We start from the raw sequence: 19852 nt of genomic DNA, 5'->3' as shown, positions 1-19852 counted from the left end.
TTATCAATAGGCGCCGATGCAGTAGCGCAGTTTGCTCTTCCCCAGTAAAACAATTTTTAGTAAATTAAAAAGTAAAATCGGTTAAAAGTAACTGGACGTAATTGTGATGTCCACCTGCGCGCAAGGCAACAAGGCTTTCCAAAGACTTTTCCAGGAGTGATGAAATCATGGAGATTTCCATGAAATTAATAGGATTCATTAAAGGTTATTTAACTGATGTTGAGTAGCTTTTTATTATGGTAGTACCTTCCATTGAAACTGAAAAGGTCTTCAAGTTAAACTTCATTTCGTTGTCTTCTTTAATTTATAAATACTTTACATTAAATAAATACCCTCCAACTCGAGAGAGAGTTTTGAAATAATTCACTTCACGTCAAAATATATATTTTTATTCCATAACCCTACAGATAATTTTATCCCATGACTTACCACATTCTTTATCCCATAGCCCATTAGGTATTTTTTAATTTTATAACACACAATATATTTCATATAATAATAATAATCTAAGCTTTGTCTACGAAGGGATTTCCACACTAAGCCTGTGGCTTATTTACAGGTGGGTCCCTTTACAATGCATAGAGGGGTGGTGGCTAGCCCCTATGCCACAGCTAACCGACAGCGCCCTATACTAACTATTACCGTTAACCTCTGCAAGTTTTGATGGAAAGGAGAAACCGGGTTAGACCGCGGAGGAAAACTCCTTTTAACAAGCGGGGAGAGAACTTGCAAACTCTACGCAGAAGGATTTGTTCCCGGATTTTCACCCGGTGCCACAGTCCGGGATCGAACCCGGGATCCTCTTGCTGCGAGGCGAAAGCGCTAACCGCTACGCCACCCCACTTATATCATTTTTTGAAATGAAATCACTGATTTGTATCGAAAATTTAAGAATTAATAATAATCTAAGCTTTGCCTACCGGCAGTTGCTTGACATTTCTGAAATATAAATAAAAATTACTTGGTTAGAAAATCAAATTATTCCACGAGGGAACCGCAGGTATAATAATAAAAACTATATGGGGAGGAAAAGCAAAAGCACTTAATTAAAAACTGCGCAAGCAAATGGATAATACTGTATAAACATGAATTTTATCATGAAATTAATTATTTTTAAGGGATTTCGTGTAAGCACTTTGACGGACATAGTTTTAATTGTTGCTGGCTTGACAAATTTTCAAGTTTGCATCAAAAAAAAACTTAAATGGGTAAGTTGCTACGAAGACTGATGTTAAAAAATATGAAAATTGAAATTTATTTTGTTCAGACTAGTTAATAATCGAATGCCGTATACTTAAGACAAAGCAACATCGTTTATTTTGTGTCGTTTTTGTTAGTAGGTAACTATCTGTAGCACTGGAAAAATATGATATCGGTATAAATATAACCAAAGGTATAGGTAAAGATTACATAAAAAGAAATACGTTTCAGTACCAATGGCTTGTTATATTCATTTCCATTCATTACCAGTTAAACGAAGAAGGTTGCACTTAACTTAACCCCCCCCCCCCAAGAAAGTCTAAAGTACGAAGAGGGAAATTGCAGTGCAACCTTTCTTTCATAGTCGCGACATTAAAAATGTAGCATTTCGATATACGAAATTAAATGTATGAATTCGTGCAACACCCTGGTTTGGCATCCACTATTAAATATTTACATTTTCCTTTCGAATTATGTCAAAGTTCGCTTGGTCTTTTTAGACAGAGTGTTTCAAATATTCAATATCAGGTCGAATTTTCGTCTAGAAAAGTAATTCAGGTAAATTATTACAGTTAATAGAGGTTTTTATATCTTTTGAAGTAAGTTTTTCGACGTTCTTTACGGCCAAGGCTTAAGTTATATAGACTAATAGCACCCCATGTTATTTCCCCATAGAGCTTAATACAGTCGAAGGCAGAGGGCTGCCATTACCCTATTTTAGTTACTCTTTAAAGATTATTAAAAAGGCTGATTTCCAGCTCTCATTTGTTTTGGAATCCTTTATATAGTCTGCTCAATTTTATGCTAGAAACATAGCCTAACCGGGTTAACCCTAGGCAGGGCCGGAAATAAGAAAAATTTCTTATAGGACATGTGTCCAGTGACCCCCCCTATTTGACTGTAAAATTTATTGGACATTGTCCACTGCCGCGTGCATAAATAGTGTCGCATCTTCATAGTCAAGCTATCAAAACTTTGGAAAATTTATTGGTCAAAATGTCCAGCGACCCCCCTTAGTTTTTTTAAAAGTTATGGGACATTTTAATATTTTATTGGACAATGTCCAGTGTCCTGTGCTTATTTCCGGCCCTGACACTAGGTTTTTTATGCTGTATTTACCGTGTGCGCTTCAATTTGATGTTTGTGGAATAAAGATATATATTATTAATCTGAAACTTCAGCCAATTGATAAACCTCACACATATCGTTTGTTTTTTCGGCCTTGGTCCAAACCAAGACGTTTTTTTATAATATCTGTTACTTCAGTCTTAATGTAATTAAATTTTGAATAGTTATAAATAAATAAATAAATAAATAAATAAATAAAAGCTTTATTGGGATCACCACCTCAGTACATTAAAAATTCTTAATTTAACTGATTTTCAGTTGGGTCCTATGTCCTATATTGTTTGCTTTACCATCATACATTTGGGGTTGATCTATTTCTAATTGCTTAAAGAAGTACTTAAGTATCGTTAATTACAGTTAACTTATATCCAATAACATTGATTTCGATAAGCATATAATTTTGCACTTTATGAAAGAAGCTTAAAAACGACGGTATTTGAAATATGGAAGAAAAATATTTGTTTCGTACACTGTATACATATACAGTGGTGTCGAGATCAGACCAACAGCTTCCTTTATGTACAACCCCCAATACTGCCAACGGGTGATGTCATACTAAATTATACAGGGTGTAAATAAATGTTTAGAATTCATGTTTTATTGTATGCAAGTGACAACGAGTGACAAGGTACAAAAAGAATACTGGAGAATGCAACAAAATATTTTAAAGCACTGTCCTACGATTAGTCTTAGAACAGTAGAATGGCTTAGTGCAACTTCTTGTTCCACCGCTCTACTATTAGCATGAATTGGCTTCAAAACGTGCTACGATGTCAAAATCTCTATCCTCATTACAGACTATACAGTCTCTTCTACGTTCACGATCTTGCACTACCGAAATCACGAAGGTGCTCGCCAATGTCGGAAAAGGTGCTTCGCACCGGATGTTGTCGGTGTGGAAACCGTTCGGCATAAAGCATTGCCTTTAGTTGAACGTTACTGCGACCTTCACCCGAAATAAACATCCTGTCCAATTTGTCCTGGTTGGAATAGGTTGGCATTTTGCTAGGAAACGAAACTAACTACTATAATTCTTATACTTAGCTACAACAATGAAGACCCTGTATATCAAAAGGGACCGGAAGTACCTCAAAGTTGAGTTTTCAAATGTTGCCAGATTGAGCAGGTCATGGGATTTAAAGTGATGAAGGTCGCTTTAACGTTCAACAATTAAGTGACACCGCGGTATGTTTTTGGTGCTCCAATGTCCTCACCCGATAGGTCCGAACAATTACCATTCTGGGTTTTCGGCTCAGCGTTGCGGTTTTGCCGGTTCCATTAGAAATACAAGGTTTGTAGTGTTACAATTGTAACAATACTCCTGTTAAAAAGGCACACATACTGTACCCCCGCCCCCTCCCCCCCCCCCAAAAAACTTTTAAATTTCGCGCCTTTTCAATAGCTCTCTTTTCAATATGGGAAAAATGATTTTAAATGACAATTTTTTAAGTGTAAGAATTAAACAGGAAAATGGAGGCTGAGTGAAAGATAAGGGTAGTTTTAATTATAATTTGTTACTTTAATTGTAAGGTATCCATGAATTTACCAAAAACATTCGTGTTTTGGGTTAATTTCACATTAATTATACTTGATTAAGTTTAATTTAACGGTTTATCTAGTGTGGATTTAGTTTATAATACAAGTTTCAATGAAATATTAACTTTAATTGCAATTACTCTAAAATATGTATGCGCTTTTGATGTATTTTAATGATGAATTAATTTAATTCGAAAGTGAAATAGGAAACATCTGTGGCTGTGCGAAAAACTTGTGTTGTTTTCATCTTAATTTGAGCGCAGTTCGGGAGAGTCGATTAAGCTTAAAAGTATAATTTATTGGAATTTTTTACCCTAATTGGAACGTTTTGTGCAGTTTAACATTTTTGCCACAGTCATTATTTTACCCTAAACCTTTGAATTTCGCGCCAATTAATGTACTTTAAACATAGTTGAAATTAACTGAAGTGTGAAATAGAAAACATTGGGATTTACCAACGGCTTGGGTAGTTTTAATCTTAATTAAACAGTTTATTTAAAAGTTATTTGAGCTTTTAATCCAAAAAATGAATATTTTTGGTTTAATTTCACGTTAATTATATTTAATTGATTTAAAATTAACGTAGGATTGTGTTTCGGCAGTGTACATTTAGGTTATAAATGACTTTCAATATATACTTAACCTTAATTGCAATTTTTAGTGGGTTTTGACTCTTATTTTACCTTAAACTTTCGAATTTCGCGCCTATTAATGTACTTTAAAGAAAATTTAAATTAACTAAGTATGAGATAGAAAACATGGGGCTATAGTAACAGCTTGTGCAGTTTTAACCTTAATTAAGTATTTTATTTCAAAGTTACTCGAGTTCTCATCCAAATATGTATATTTCATGTTTAAATTCACGTTAATTATACTTAATTCAGTTGAAATTAATGAAGGATTGAGGTTTGGCAGTGTTGATTTAGCTTATAAAATGAGTTTCAAATAGGGCTCGGGGTTTTTTGGTCGATTTTTTCGAAAAATACGATTAACTACAAATAATCGAAAACTATTCAGAAGTTTATTCGTTTAAACAATTCAACAATTTTAGATGATATTTTTTGACATTGAATAATCTTAGTAAGATTTTAACCGACAAATGTATTCAATCGACAAAATTATTCGAAAAAAAGTGATGTAGAAAAAAGGGTCTTACTCTACATTCGGTTAAATTAAAAATATTTTCTATTATAAAATCCACATACTTTGAAGTCTAACTTTTAGCGTAATATTTTGTAATTTAAGCTTTGCAAAAAATATCCAAATCATTTTTTTGGAGTAGACTTTCGTCTGGAATATTGTCACTAATATTTTTTATTAGAATTTAACATGTATACGTTTTTCTCCGTATCAGTTATTTATGATCAGATCGCCAAACTCAATTATTGTTACAATCTTTTCGATAAAACCCAATTCCAAAAAGCCCTAGTTATTACGTTAGTGGACTCTATGGCAAAATACTTTCCTCCAAGCGCCAAAAGTGTATATCTGTGATATTTTTGCCAGGGATCTCGCGATACCGCTTACCGTATCGTCGAAATGGCGATACAAGCAACAACTATTAATGTTTAACATCAGAAGGGGATAATAGATAATGCTAGCTTTAATTCTAAAATGGATGTCTTCGATTCTTGGTGCGAAACCCATCCATATTATCTCAACATAAACGCCCTAGACTCGAACAAAGAAGTTTTAGTGTAATATAAAAGGGTTAAGGTAAAATGGGGAAGTGAAATAAAAAAATATTTGAGAATCACCAACATACCTATTTACCTAGATATGCAATAATTTCTCTTTATTGATAAGCAATTGCAGAAGTTAAAACAAAACACAGACAGACACTTCAGGCACAAAGCCTATCTCTCAGGAGAAGTAAAAATCCACTGGTTCCTACCGCCAACTATATTTCAGAAAGTCACACTCGAAACATATTTTGATCATTTACTTGAAAACGACTTCTCTATTCCGTTTTTATAAACTAACGATATCAATACTCACCCTATATTAACTTTGGAGATAGTTTCGTGGTACAGTGAAGTAAAGACTCAGTATCTCGCTTTATAAAACTATTAAATGTATCCAGTCTTTCGACTTCATACCCAATCTTCGTTACTCGTCCTTTATAAACTTTGACTACAGATTTTTCAGTTAAGAGAGGTTTTTCTCAAATAATTTATCAAAATTATATGATATTAATTATTTTTATCTGAAGTTACTTATTATTCTTCTAGTTGTATCGTTTTAAGAGACGTTTTTCCTAGAGTATGCCTCTTTCGCGAGTGTCTGAAAGACCATAAAATGGTGTAGTTAGATTGTTGATGTCAGTTAATAGAATAGTGGTCAGTACAGTTTTTCAGATATCCGTCAACTGTGAATACGATTCGGAAATTGAGAACCCTTTTGTTCAGATTAGGAAACTGCGAACGCGATCCCCTGAGGTGTAACAACAGGCAGACAGACTAACAAACACACAGGCAGATGAACACGTCGTGAACAGAACGTTCCAAAACAATCATCACTCGATGAAATAAAAATCTAGCCTCTATATTGGCTTCATGTGACTCCAATATTGTTCGACAGTTGTCCACTGTCGGTTAGATATTACACCAATATGCGCTTGATATTAGTCCAATATCGGTTAGAAATTGTCCAATGAGGGTTTGATTGATGTGTGAATAAAATCTTGACCATTTCTGGGTAATAATCGATCCCTTAATAGATGATTCTGGATCCAATTTTGGAAGAGGCTTCAAATCTGGCTTTTCGTTCGACCCTCCCTTTTTGGACACTAGTTACGTTATCCAAAAATAGATTAAAAACTGTGCTGTCTCAGAGTCAGCCGTTTGGATCCATTTACATCCGATTTTGGACAATATTTTTTAACAGTGTGCACGTCTTAGGAAATAGTCAAGTGCTAATAGAGTAGTGATGAGGGTACTATTTTTCGCGTATGTGATTCGGTTTAGTTTGTTTTCAAGTTCTCATGTTACCACACTTTGTGGTACACTTCTCTCGAAGAGAAGTATTATATACTTCTGATAGTATTGACAATCACAATGTTTTTATTGATAGTTCTTACCATTATCAGGTTTTTAAATACAATCATTTTTCAATGATTTAAACTTTGCGTTTTTTCGTTAATATATAGCTATAACAATTTAAAAATGATCAAAGTTTATCGTAAAAAATAATAATGGCGGTTACTCGTCCAAATACTAATCGATAAAAGAAACCAAAACCACATTTGTATCAAGAAACGTATGGATCATAATTTTTTATTCGAAATCGAATAAAAGGTATCGCAAAAAAGGTTTTTGGACTAAAATTCTTCTGATTATGTTAAAAATTTTAGTTTTTCGGAAAAAATACTTACGATTAATAATTGCATCACTCTACCTTTTTCCGAAAAAAATCGAGACGAAATACTTTTATATAATCTTCGTTTTACAAATTTTGGTATGTGAATATATTTGAATAATAGTTAACCGATCCCCGAGCCCTAGTTTCAAATCACCTTAATTGTAAAGTTTAGAAGAGTTTTTCATTCTTGCCAACACAATATGTTAAATTTTTATCATACCGCGTGCTAAATTTGCGGTAACATAAAGATCATCTATAACATATGTTAATGAATGATGGGATTCTATAGTTTAGCAACTTTGGCTTCAATAACAGTAATTAAATTAAATACCTAAACAATTCATAGCAATTTAGACAAATGAACAAACGGCACTGTGAACTGTGGAGATAGCGAACAACGTAACCCTCCGTTGCTGACGTGGTTACGTTGGAAAAATCTGCGCCGATGTAAACATGGAAATTATTTGGCTAATTAAATTACATAACGACACTGTCCTCCTGGATTAATCAGCACCACTGTTACTTATATTTATGAATTAACAAAATCCACTGTTGGTAAGAAATAGTTAAACTGCGCTAAGGTAAACACCACGACTCTTTTAACTGCCGTAAGGAAAACATTTTAAAATTTTTGTCATCTTACCAGTACTATTTTGAAGTTTTCGATCTTTTCACAGGGTGAAAAGCACTATCTTTATTTCAACACGTTAATAATTTGAATAGGTATGCCATTTTTTACATCAAATTGCAAGCGCACACGGTAAATACAGCATAAAAAACCTAGGGTTAACCCGGTTAGGCTATGTTCACTACCGACGCTATATACACTACAGTCTACTACACGCTTGTTTCAAATGCGTGTAGTAGACTGTATGCAATTTCACACGTATTTGAAACTTAGGCCTAAAGGTCCGTGCACTCGAGCTAAAAAATTCGCGGATATTTTAAATCCTGAAGATCCTGAAGTTTTTTGTCTCTTGACAGCACGTACAAAGCTACGTTACATAGAGAAATAGCTTTGCGCGTGCTGACAACCGACGTTGTAACAGAGTGTATACAGAATATTCTGTCGTTCGAGATAGGGAGTTGCCGATCCTATAGCGTGAAAACAAATTTCCTCACGCGCATTCTTTATCCATGCTACTGCTAAGAAATTAGGAAAATCGGCAAGAAAGCCAACATTTACAATTAGTCAACGTAACTTGTTAGCGCCCACAAACTTAGGACCTTCTAGTTGTCAACGAGAACGAAATGAAGAAAATAGGTTTACGGAAGGGTGTCATGTCATATCTACAAGGGCCTACCGGCCCTGTAGAATTTAAAAAAGATTTTAATAATGGTAGTCCTTTCCTTTAAAAGTGAAAAGGTCTTAAAGTTGAACTTTGAATTAAACCTATTTTCTTTTTACTTCTTTATGTTGTAAATACTTTACAATAACGTAATAATTACCCTCCAACTCGAGGGGATTTTGAAATAATAATATATATCTTTATTCCACAACCATAAAGATAATTTTATCCCTTGCTTTACTATATTCTTTATCCCATAGCCCATTAGATATTTTTTAATTTTATAACACACAGTATGTTTTATATATAATTTTTTAAATGAAACTGCTGATTTGTATCGAAAATTTAAGCATTTCCGGCAGTTGCTTGACATTTCTGAAATATAAAAAAAAATTACATGATTAGAAATGCAAATTATTCCACGAGGAAACCGCAGGTATAATAATAAAAACTATATGGGGAGGAAAAGCAAAAGCATCTAATGAAAAACTATACAAGCAAATGGATGATTCTATACAAACTGGATTCCAAAGTATGTCAATTGAAGTATTGCAGCGTGGACCGTGAACTACTGGGTTCAGCGGCCATTTCAATTAAAACAAAGGTAATTTTAGCTATAGCTCATTCCCTCATCTTTTTATTTGTCTCTTGGAAAAAAATTAAAATGGATAAATCCTTTTCTAAAGGTCAGGGGTAAAATAGAATCTGGTTTTCGAGCATTTTTTTTATCTTAAGAAGAAACATCCAGTTTGTGGATCTAAAGACTTTATACATGGCTTCAAACAAAAGGACTTTGGTGGACTGGTAACGTTGACGTCCTATATAACGTCTTTGGACCTTAATTTTCAGCTCATTCTTTCCACTACTTCACAGTTTTCACTCGATTTCACTTTTAAACTTATGAAATGGCGATTTACCTGTGATCGTTTAAAACACAACTTACCTGAAACTCTTCGGTATACAACTTCACTTTATCTTTATATAGAAATCCAGTAGCGCAGGCTACCATTTGCCAGTAAAACTATTTTCAGTAAATTATAAAGTAAAAACGGTTAATATTAACTGGACATAATGAGCTTGGTTAGTTTTTAGTACCTCATCATTTTCATTTCCCCATTCTACATAATCGCAAAGCTTTTTAAATGCCGACCACTCCTTGTATAGATGTTTTCTTGTGCACTGGGAGACAAGGTCTTCCAAAGACTGTTCAAGGAGTGATAATATCATGAAAATTTCCAAGAAATTAACAGGGTTCATAAAAGGTTATTTAATTGATTTTTGAGAAGCGTTTTAAATAAATATTTTAGGGGCACACTTACGTATAGCTTTCTGCTAATGGAACATCGATGTATTTCATTACAACTTTGAAAAATTAAGTCCGAAATTTTTTTAACACAAGGGACATCGTTCCAATTTTCTCCGTGGTTACTTGCCTCTAAAAAGGTACGATACTTTTACGAATTTATTATAAATATTGAGTCATAGATGACTTTTATGGGCGTTCGTAGCGACTTTGTCTCACATATTTTCTGAAGAACTTTCTTTTTCAAAAGTAGTTGTTAAAAGAAGAGTTACTTAAAATACCAATTTGTACAATCAAATGTATATTTCACAATTTAAACGCTTATCGCATTTTTCCAACCAAAATATCAAAGTCAATGATAAATTTCTGGTTTTTCTCGGGAATTGCTTTTTCTTTAATGCATAAGATTTAACTTTAATTAGAATGAAATTTTACTCTTTTTAAAGCTTATAATTTGACTTGAGTAAATAATGTTCATATTATTTAAGTTTCGTTTAAATCACCGCAATTTTATTTTAATCGAGTGTTAAAAGCGAAAATTTCAACAAGCTAAACTTCGAACTCGGCCAACTTTTATTTCTGTACTATAAGCATAATAAAAGATCTTCAATTTTTTAATGAAAACCGCGCCACTTAATTTTAATAAAATTTGAATCTTCTAAATTTCAACTCAGCTGTGCAAAAATGTCCGATGACAAAATAATCAAGGCATTCTCGTTTTGAGTATTAGAGATGGTTTAATAAATTTAAATTTTAAGCATTATTCTAATGAGAATAAATAACTGACTTTAATCGTGAAAAAAGATAATCATGCACAATTGAACAATAACTTGACAAAACTTACTACATAGATCTAACACAAACCGGAAACGTTCCTTTGATCCATAAACAAATACTTTAGAATTGATTGAAGCCAGGATAAATAAAACAATAACGCATTTCAGAACCATTTCAAACTAAAAAAAATTGAGAATTTAACTTTATGTTGAAAAAAACTACTTAAAAGAATTATGATTTTATGACACTCTCTCTACATTATCATAACTTACGTTATCGAGTGAAATGTTTAAAATGCTAAAGCTACGTGTATTACTATTATTTTATATGGCAGTTAAAGTTTAGTACATATTGTTATCTGTAATGTAATATTTTGTTCATAAAACCATGAGATTCTCGAAACAATAACTATTGTTCAATAATTTCATAGCAGTCGTAATTGTTTTGAAAATAAATATTATATTGTCATACACCATGTCATTCTGTTCAGAAGAATGACCAGTATTAATGTGTTCAATGCAGACCTATCATTATTAACTGCGAAAAACCGTAATATCTGATTAATAAAAACTGTCTTTGTAGACAAAGACGGGAAAAAGTAAGAGATAAGTGTAGAAAATTAAATGCCTGAATTAAAAGATATTCAATTTTTACTTTTGAACACATGATTATAAAACATTAATTATTTGAAAAAATTCTTATCTTAGTTTTTTTCACCAAAATTACTTTAGTAAAAATATTTTAATATGACACTTATATATCATTTTAAAAATAATACGCGTTTTCCATTTTTTCTCTCAAATATTTACAATTGGGTTGAGCCCTACAAGGGGAATAAAATGGACAGAAAAACGCTAATAGCTGATAAAGTATAAACCGTATCAAAACAAGAAGTGTTCGTTAATTCGAAGTTTAAAAATTTGACCTAATGTATAGCTCTCTAAAGATCACAGTCAATCTACAGATCTTTTCGACACTAATGTATAGCTCTCTGAAGATCACGATCAATCTACAGATCTTTTCGACACTAATATCAACATCAAAATCTCAATATTTCTCATTTAAAAATATAAAAATTAAACTCATAAATCTCAATTTTTTCAGATATGCAAGTATTTGAACCTTCTTAAAGACCATGTCAGTCAAAAGTAAAACCAGGGAGGAGAGACTTCAGTCTCAAGTCTCTCCTCCCTGGTAAAACGTAGTGTCAAGCTAGTATCCCTTAAAAAATTCTTGAAGAAGCCTTTTTCTAGAGCTAATATTGGAAACAAAATACAAGGGGAAATAATGTTGAAAAATATTTTTCGCATATGAAATTTTGGTGAAAAAAACTAAGATAAGAATTTTTTCAAATAATTGATGTTTTATAATCATGTGTTCAAAAGTGAAAATTGAATATCTTTTAATTCAGGCATTTAATTTTCTACACTTATCTCTTACATTTTCCCGTCTTTGTCTACAAAGACAGTTTTTATTAATATCTGTTACTTCAGTCTTAATATTAATTAAAATAGTTTAGAAACCTTAGGAGAGAAAACGTTTTAGGGCGTTGCACTTTTATTAGTTAAAGCTTATGAACTGACCAAGCATCTATTACATAACTTCAAAACTCACTGCTTGACTTGACAATCAACGTCCAGTCAAACTCAAATTGCTTTCCCGTCAGTTTCACAAGCAAATTACAGAGCAAGCGGTAGTTATCCCACAAGAAGATATATCTTCAGTTCGTAAGAACCCCCGTATCAAGGTTTTCAGTTCGTAAGAACCCCTCAAAATTTTGTCCAGCGGGGATTCGAAAATCGGCACGGTCGCTCCATTGTTACTCTCGATGCACGGTTTTCAGTTCGTAAGAACCCTTTTCGATGGAAGTCGGCCTTTAAGTAGGCCTGAGCATAAAAAGATTCCATAGATCTGAGCATAAAAAGATTCCATAGATCTGAGCACCAACAGATGTCATAGAATTGTGCACCTACACAAGACATAGAATTGTGCACCAAGTCATATGCTTTTCGCAATCTAGCTTAATTACCCGCCATCGGTAATCTAGCTTAATTACCAGCCATCGGTAATCTAGATTAATTACCCGCCGTCGGTAATCTAGCTTAATTACCCGCCATCGGTAATCTAGCTTAATTACCCGTCATCGGTAATCTAGCTAAATTGCCCGTCATCGGTAATCTAGCTTAATTACCCGCCATCGGTAATCTAGCTTAATTACCCGCCATCGGTAATCTAGCTTAATTACCCGCCACCGGTAATCTAGCTTAATTACCCGCCACCGGTAATCTAGCTTAATTAGCTGTAATCGCTAATTTAGCTTAATTAGCTGTAATCGCTAATTTAGCTTAATTAGCTGTAATCGCTAATTTAGCTTAATTAGCTGTAATCGCTAATTTAGCTTAATTAGCTGTAATCGCTAATTTAGCTTAATTAGCTGTAATCGCTAATTTAGCTTAATTAGCTGTAATCGCTAATTTAGCTTAATTAGCTGTAATCGCTAATTTAGCTTAATTAGCTGTAATCGCTAATTTAGCTTAATTAGCTGTAATCGCTAATTTAGCTTAATTAGCTGTAATCGCTAATTTAGCTTAATTAGCTGTAATCGCTAATCTAGCTTAATTAGCTGTAATCGCTAATCTAGCTTAATTAGCTGTAATCGCTAATCTAGCTTAATTAGCTGTAATCGCTAATCTAGCTTAATTAGCTGTAATCGCTAATCTAGCTTAATTAGCTGTAATCGCTAATCTAGCTTAATTAGCTGTAATCGCTAATCTAGCTTAATTAGCTGTAATCGCTAATCTAGCTTAATTACCTGTAATCGTTAGTCTAGCTAAATTACCTAAAATCATTCAGCTTTTGCAACGAAAGAGAGTAAAATCAAATAAAAGTCCGCGGTAAAACAGCGTATGTGCAAGAGTGGCTTTCTCCTAGGCTTTCTCCTAGGCTTTATCCACGGTAAAACACCGTAAGTCCAACAGTATGACATATAGGGTGCAACAACGTAAGTCAAAGGGTGATTAAAAAACATGAAATTTAGCACTTGAACTTAATTTTTCGCAAAAACCTTAAAAATGGTCCTAGTAAAAGGTTTATATTTTGATATAAACGTAACAAACGAATATTTCATTTCAAAAGAGTGGCCACAAAATGGCTAAATTGGAGAAAAACTCCATGTTATTTCTATGGGAAAATTTAACTTTTTCACCAAAAGGTGTGATTAATTTTATGGAAATGAAAACCACCCTTAGCAACTTCATTTTTTATAAAATAAACCAATGGATGGATCTCTTTGAAATTTTAACCACATATTGAGGGCCCAAATTGTAGTTCTGTGGAATTTTTTCGAATCAATTAATACAATACAAAAAAAGTTACATCCAAACAAAAAACCCTCCTTATACATTAAGAGCAGTATGAAGTCTTATCTAAGAGAGCTATCGCTCTCCTAGAATAAAATTGCGAGATCATGAAAAACCTGATCAAATTGCGAGTTCATGAAATCCATGACATAAACAAATCCCCTAACTCTGTATTGCGAGTATCCGACTTGCCATACGTTATTAATTGATTAAAAATAAATACTTAATTTTTCTGAATGAAACTTCAGAAGTTTAACATTCTGCTGTTTCTTGTTACATTGAAAGTATTCCAAACCTTAATGTGGCTGTAGTTGTTCGGTGTGCTGGACCACGAAAAACCACATGCTTTTTGCTATGGGACGCTAAGCTTAAAAAATGTGCTTTTTTTCCTTAAAATTACGGGAGGGGGTGGGTTCTGATTATCAAGAAGGGCCTACCGTTCCTCTAGAATAAAAATATGCAGTGTTTCTTTGGGAAGCTAACACTAAAAAGTGTCATTTATTCGTTTAACATCAAAAACGGACATAAGGTCTTGTCTACACGGGCCTACCGGCTTTGTCGAATTATAAAGAGTTAACAAGAGGACCCAAGGGCAGGGCTCGTAATGAAAGCCACATAGTACCATACTTAACAGGAGTACAGAAAATTTGAGTGAATAGCCCCTCGATGCGCTACTGTTTTAAAATTGTTACTTACTTTTTATTTTGCGCACGACATCTAGATGGCGTTTGCAAAATATTACTCCATACGGAAAATTTGACGAGGGAGAAGCCACTCTGTAATAAAGTCTTTCTGAGGGTGTAAGATGGGGAGCGTATTACGCCGTTTAACGCGGAAATACACTCGGGATTACTTTTTACAGTTTTTATTTCAATATTAGAACGGATTAAAGGCATATCTTCCGAATTTACGGCATTAAAACCACCAGAAAGGTAATACCGGGGGAATACGCCAGTGGCTGATCCCTCGGGCGTCAAGTTCGTTTCTAGTTGACGAGGGGAAAGCCGCTCCGTAATAAAGTCTTTCTGAGGGTGTACGATGGGAAGTGTATTACGCTAGTTGCCTGATCCCTCGAATGCCGAGCGCCGAGCGCGACGTGCGCGACGTGCTGGATCTTAACTGAATTTCCTACTTAGATTTAAATTCAGGTAGTATTAATGAAATATTAATTAAAAGACGCAGTAATCGTCCCGATTAGTGAAATCAATTGTCGGTAAGTGTATACAAATGGCCAATTGATTTAAGTTCCTATATCGAAAATTATCAAATCTTAACTGAATTTCCTACTTAGATTTAAATATCAATTTTTCAAGCTAAGAAATATTCAGGTAGTATTTATGAAATATTAATTAAAAGACGCAGTAATTGTCCCGATTAGTGAAATCAATTGTCGGTAAGTGTATTCAAATGGCCAATTGATTTAAGTTCCTATATCGAAAATTATCAAATCTTAACTGAATTTCCTACTTTGATTTAAACAGGGATAGATAGACTTTTTTAAGACGGAATGGGTAACAGGGTTATTCGGGTGCGCGTCCTAGTCCACGACCCAATTACCCGTGACGGAGGGGTATGAAAGAAGAGGCGGGTCTTATTTTTGTTATGGCGTTGTATGTATATCCGGGTCAAATAAACGTCGTCTGCCCCTTCGTCTGCCAAGTTGGAATGGGTTCGGATTTTAATTTTTGAAATAACATTGTTTAAAAATGGAAGTTATACAAGACATAGGGCTTGCAACTGAAAAAGAACGGGGAAGACCCAAGAAAATTAAAAGTGAGTTAGAATTGAGTAAAAGTCTTCATAGATATTACAGCACGAACAGGTTTTAACCAAACACTAAGCTCACAAAACTCCTGACCATTCACTAAGCCTTGGTTAACTTCATCAAATTCGTTTACAAAATCATGAGGATAGTAGAAATGATTGGCTTAAGAAAGAATTAGGGAACACTTTTCACCTTTACAGATGTACTCCAAATCCAAAACACCGGCACCAAATTCACTAACTACCTTTTTAATTTGCTATTAAAAACAATTCCCGAATAATTGCCGGACCCTCGCATTTAGACGGCTCCATTTTGAACCCCTGTGAAGACGCTTATCTGTACAACCATAGCCCACTCGATCCGCGCTCTATAGCTATAGGGCGAGCAGCTTGCGGCGTCACGCGCGTGATCGAGTGGGCTATGGTACAACGCAAGAGGGGTCGTAGTCATGGCGACAGAGGTAAACAGGAATTACGTATTTTTGGCCCTCCCCGTCAGCAACGTCACCAATACGTAGTTTTTGTGAGCCAATAAGATAATTTAATTTTTTGGTTACGTGTTGAAGGAAGGGACTATTTACTCGTCTATGAGTCGGACTGAAGTAAAGGCCAAACATTGTTTATTCCGTCTTAAAAAAGTCTATCTATCCCTGATTTAAATAACAATTTTTCAAGCTAATTTGAATTTTTGTAAACACTGCGATTAATTGTATTATTTACTAAACATTGTGATTAATATTTAGAGCTCGGCATTATCTATCCATTATCCACAAATTGGTGGATAACTGATTATTTATAAACAAAATTTTGGATTATAATACGATTTAGCATGTGAGTTATGTGGATAATTTTCGAGTATGGATGAAGATAAAATACAAATGGCCAATTGATTTAAGTTCCTATATCGAAAATTATCAAATCTTAACTGAGTTTCCTACTTAGATTTAAATATCAATTTTTTAAGCCCTGAAAATTTAATGACAAGTGTGTTACAATCGATTATATCCAAAAATGGTTAAAAATGTTCATAATTAATTAGTTTTATAAAAAAATTATTTTAGTACTTTCACTCCCTTTTCTAGATTAAACGTATTGCTTAAACATTACGCTAAAAATCTTATAATTAAACAAAATTATAGTCCCTAAAGCCTAAAACACACCTATTTTGGGAAAGTTCAGAAGAACCCTTGTTTACAATTATGACATTGGAAATAAATTTTTATTAAAATAATTATCCACTCTAAAAGTTTGAATTCTTTTTAATATAATATAATAGTTTGTAACACACCTCTCATTAAAATTTTAGGACATTTAAGTATAATTTTTGTGGTCTAAGTGAGACCATTTTTGTTCGTAATATATTATTTTACTAATAGCTCCTTAGAAGATTGCGTCAAGTGAGGAATTTTAGCTTGACCATTGCAAGCAAAACTCTGAGGCCATTGCCCAACGTTCACTGAGCCGCTTCGTCACATTATCTTAATACATTATCACATATAATGATAAGTTTAACCACGGATATCCTGTTGAGATTGTTTTAAAGTTCCTAACTCTCGATTTTGAAGTTATATACTGTCTAGTGACACTTGAAGTTCCGATTTAATGTTATAAGCAGACTAGGATCGTTAGCCGATATCGTAAATTAACCGATGTCAAAGTCAAAGCTTAACTGAAACACGGATACCAATTTTTTTAACTCTCGGCGAAAGACAGAGAAAAATTATGATGACTATCTAGAAATTTTAAGACCTTTTAACTTCGAAAAACTGTGCTATCTGATACAATTGCTACATTTCGAACAGTTCCAAATGCTAAGGGAATAGACTATTTTATTTTACCAATACCAAAAGTGGATGAGAGAAAAAGTACGAAAATGGCCAAAAGTCGCGAGTCATCAGAGTTTCGCCGTAGTTGACCGTTTTATTGGCGTAGCTATACTGGGCCTGTTCACTCCCTTAAAATAGGTCTTGTGTTAATTCGCGGTTACGCGGTTACCCTCGCCTGCTATTGTGTATGCTAGAACTTCCTCGATTTGAGTTGGTAGTCTGGACAGAGTAGCTGGTAATGTTTTAAAAGGTATTTGAAGGTATAAAATGGATTTTAAGTAACGTTATCGAAGCAATAGAAGAACACATAAAACTAGATACGTTTAAAACAAATTTCGGTAATTTAGCTATAGCGGGAGCAGCTTGCGTCGCGATGCGCGTGGTCGAGTGGGCTATGGTTAAACCAAGGAGCATAAATGTCTGAACTACTTTCAATGGGATCGACTAATCTGCTGAATGTCTGAACGTCTGAACTGCTGAAAATAGTAGAATTCCTACTATCAAATTCTCCCATCCTACCAAACCGTAAACTGTCTGAACCTTTTTGACTATTTTGCTGAAATGCCGAATTCTGAACAGTGAACATTGAAATTAAAGTAAGAGATCGTCTGAACCTTTTTGACTATTTTGCTGAAATGCTGAATTCTGAACCGTGAACTTTGAAATTAATGTAAGATAGAGACCGTCTGAACTTTTTTGACTAATTTGCTGAAATGCCGAATTCTGAACCGTGAATTTTGGAAATGAAGTAGAATGGAGACCGTCTGAACTTTTTTGACTATTTTGCTGAAATGCCGAATTCTGAACCGTGAATTTTGAAAATGAAATACAATGGAGACCGTCTGAACTTTTTTGACTAATTTGCTGAAATGCCGAATTCTGAACCGTGAATTTTGGAAATGAAGTAGAATGGAGACCGTCTGAACTTTTTTGACTATTTCGCTGAAATGCCGAATTCTGAACCGTGAATTTTGAAAATGAAATACAATGGAGACCGTCTGAACTTTTTTGACTATTTTGCTGAAATGCCGAATTCTGAACCGTGAATTTTGAAAATGAAATAGAATGGAGACCGTCTGAACTTTTTTGACTATTTTGCTGAAATGCCGAATTCTGAACCGTGAATTTTGAAAATGAAATACAATGGAGACCGTCTGAACTTTTTTGACTATTTTGCTGAAATGCTGAATTCTGAACCGTGAACTTTGAAATTAATGTAAGATAGAGACCGTCTGAACTTTTTTGACTATTTTGCTGAAATGCCGAATTCTGAACCGTGAATTTTGAAAATGAAATAGAATGGAGACCGTCTGAACTTTTTTGACTATTTTGCTGAAATGCTGAATTCAGAACCGTGAACTTTGAAATTAATGTAAGATAGAGACCGTCTGAACTTTTTTGACTATTTTGCTGAAATGCCGAATTCTGAACCGTGAATTTTGAAAATGAAATAGAATGGAGACCGTCTGAACTTTTTTGACTATTTTGCTGAAATGCCGAATTCTGAACCGTGAATTTTGGAAATGAAGTACAATGGAGACCGTCTGAACTTTTTTGACTATTTTGCTGAAATGCCGAATTCTGAACCGAAATTAATGTAAGATAGAGACCGTCTGAACTTTTTTGACTATTTTGCTGAAATGCCGAATTCTGAACCGAAATTAATGTAAGATAGTGACCGTCTGAACTTTTTTGACTAATTTGCTGAAATGCCGAATTCTGAACCGAAATTAATGTAAGATAGTGACCGTCTGAACTTTTTTGACTATTTTGCTGAAATGCCGAATTCTGAACCGAAATTAATGTAAGATAGAGACCGTCTGAACTTTTTTGACTAATTTGCTGAAATGCCGAATTCTGAACCGTGAATTTTGGAAATGAAGTAGAATGGAGACCGTCTGAACTTTTTTGACTATTTTGCTGAAATGCCGAATTCTGAACCGTGAATTTTGGAAATGAAGTACAATGGAGACCGTCTGAACTTTTTTGACTATTTTGCTGAAATGCCGAATTCTGAACCGAAATTAATGTAAGATAGAGACCGTCTGAACTTTTTTGACTATTTTGCTGAAATGCCGAATTCTGAACCGAAATTAATGTAAGATAGAGACCGTCTGAACTTTTTTGACTAATTTGCTGAAATGCCGAATTCTGAACCGTGAATTTTGGAAATGAAGTAGAATGGAGACCGTCTGAACTTTTTTGACTATTTTGCTGAAATGCCGAATTCTGAACCGTGAATTTTGAAAATGAAATACAATGGAGACCGTCTGAACTTTTTTGACTATTTTGCTGAAATGCTGAATTCTG

The 19852-nt window shown here is 33.9% G+C and overlaps 1 protein-coding gene and 1 long non-coding RNA gene across 7 annotated transcripts in view; one reads left to right on the top strand and one right to left on the bottom strand.

Annotated features, from left to right (window-relative positions):
* The window catches only part of LOC149610608 (potassium voltage-gated channel protein Shaw-like), a 519915-nt gene that overhangs the window by 172859 nt on the left and 327204 nt on the right, over positions 1-19852 (top strand). The gene's annotated exons all lie outside the window — the stretch shown is intronic.
* On the bottom strand, positions 4398-7360 carry LOC149610621 (uncharacterized). Its single transcript, XR_016376577.1, has 2 exons — positions 5630-7360; positions 4398-5535 (listed from the first exon to the last, which is right to left on the bottom strand). It is a non-coding gene; the product is annotated as an uncharacterized LOC149610621 (long non-coding RNA).

This window comes from Phalangium opilio, unplaced genomic scaffold, assembly GCF_054372755.1.
Source record: "Phalangium opilio isolate 3A_F unplaced genomic scaffold, DU_Popi_V2 ptg000329l_1, whole genome shotgun sequence".
NCBI lineage: Eukaryota > Metazoa > Arthropoda > Arachnida > Opiliones > Phalangiidae > Phalangium > Phalangium opilio.
This window is presented reverse-complemented; position numbering and strand designations above follow the sequence as displayed.